Source organism: Cydia amplana, chromosome 4, assembly GCF_948474715.1.
Source record: "Cydia amplana chromosome 4, ilCydAmpl1.1, whole genome shotgun sequence".
Classification (NCBI taxonomy): Eukaryota; Metazoa; Arthropoda; class Insecta; order Lepidoptera; family Tortricidae; genus Cydia; species Cydia amplana.
The window spans coordinates 1196467-1198418 of record NC_086072.1 but is presented as its reverse complement, the minus strand read 5'-3'; the positions used below and the strand labels follow the sequence as shown (position 1 = coordinate 1198418).

At 30.2% G+C, this 1952-nt stretch overlaps 1 long non-coding RNA gene across 1 annotated transcript in view; it reads right to left on the bottom strand.

Moving 5' to 3' along the window:
* Window positions 1–1952, bottom strand: part of LOC134663122 (uncharacterized) — a 407475-nt gene that overhangs the window by 156450 nt on the left and 249073 nt on the right. The window lies entirely within an intron of this gene.

The following is a 1952-nucleotide window of genomic DNA, read 5'->3' as shown; positions in this document are numbered from 1 at the left end:
ATTATATAAATAATTCTTTTTCTGGTTCCTTTTTATATGGCTGGCACTGTTATATTTATATAAATGTATGTGTAAGTAGTATAACTATTGTTTAACACAGATTTAAACTATCACGATTGCTGTTTTTTAGTATAATTTTCTTTTTTTTTTGAGGTTTGCAGTAAAGAGTATTTGTAGTAATATCGTATATTTATCAGAACTACGAATTATGTACCTTATACCAAGATTCAATGGTATTAAAAACAAAAGCAGGTTCCAGTATTTTATTTTAAACGAAAATTTCCTAAAGTTTTTTGTAGCTAGACGAATTAAAATACTTTAGCTAACCGGTAAAGCTATGGCGCCAAATCCATAATTACACACACTCGTAAAAAACTAGTGCAGTAAAAAATATAACTACTTAATCGAATAGACAGCGGATAAACAAATTGTGGGCCCGATTCTGATTTTGTAATAGACATCTATTAGATATCTTTTAGACATCGCCAAGATACGATAACGATATGTTTAAGATCTAACCTGTCAAATTTGACATTTCCGCGATTCTGGATATACTCTTGAACGATTTCCACAAGATATTACTTAGAGATCTAATTCACATCTATAGATATCTAACACGATCTATCGTAAAAGTGACATTGGTTGCCGGAATTGCGCTGCAAAAGAGAACTAGTTGAAATCTAAACTATAACGTATCTAGAATGGATCTAGTACGTGTCGTCTCTTGTGAATATCTTGAAGTTCGAATACGGCAGTGTGTCACAAAAACTGGATATTTAGAAACGCAATGTCGACCACTTTTCAAGTGTTACCAATTTGGTGAGTCTTCGGTTCGCCTTGGTCTCCTAATTAATGGGTATTTTATACGGATTGGGATCACTTTTGTCAAGTTGTTAATTGACAGTAAATGTTTGGTAATGACGCCACACCTAATAAATCATTTTATTCGTAAACAACAACAGAATAACAGAATAATAAAAGTAATTATAGTTAAAACATTAATCTAAAATAGTTAAAGTTGTGGCATGCCTACGGCATGATATTGATAGGATTTTTCGAGTTTTTTTTAAACGGGTAGTATGATTAGCAATCTCGTTGCAAAAATGTCTAGAAATAGTAAACTTAAATATTTGACGATGAAATGAAATTAAATGGCACCTATTTATTTTCCTATTACTTAAAAAAAAAGTATTTTCTATTAAAAGGAAGACTAACCTATTATCCAAGTATACTTCTCGAAAGCAGTCTTAATTCAATGGCTCAATTTAATTTGCCAAATTTGCTTCAACCTCCTTTCATTTTCCAAAATCGGAAGATCAAATGAAAGTAACTTTCCCCTAATAACACCGTCAAATCTATTGTTATATTTGATTGTATTTTATACAGTCAGTTTTACAATAGATCGGCCTTAAACAAAGGTCAAAGTATCAAAACTATCAAAGTAATCGCCACGAGCAGTTTTTTTTTAATTATTGAGGATTCTGTCAGAGTAGAGTCATCGCTTGTTTTTAACTATGATGTTGATGTTATTGGTTGCTAGTTTAAATATTATAGTATAATGTGTAAAAAAAAAATGATATGATATCAGCAGAGTGGATGTTTTAGCACGCAATAAAAAGGCTTTTAATTTTTTCCTACAATATCTTCTTATTTTGTCAGATTTTGACATATTAAGTACGCCTACACAAGTATTACTTCACTAAGTTAAGAAAAACCCGAAATGTTTCCCGGACATGTCATTTATTAAATTAATTATTCACAATCATTAATTTAATGAGATTGATCAATATATAAAGTACCTACAATTAACAATTAAAACGAACTTGTAAAGGTTTAAAATTTCTAGTACGTTTTTGAGAAAGTATTTATGCATAAAGAATGCAAGAGCATGTTTCTATAATCCTTGCAATTAAACTAAAGTACAGGGTCTATCCCTTGTTACAAAGTGGTTA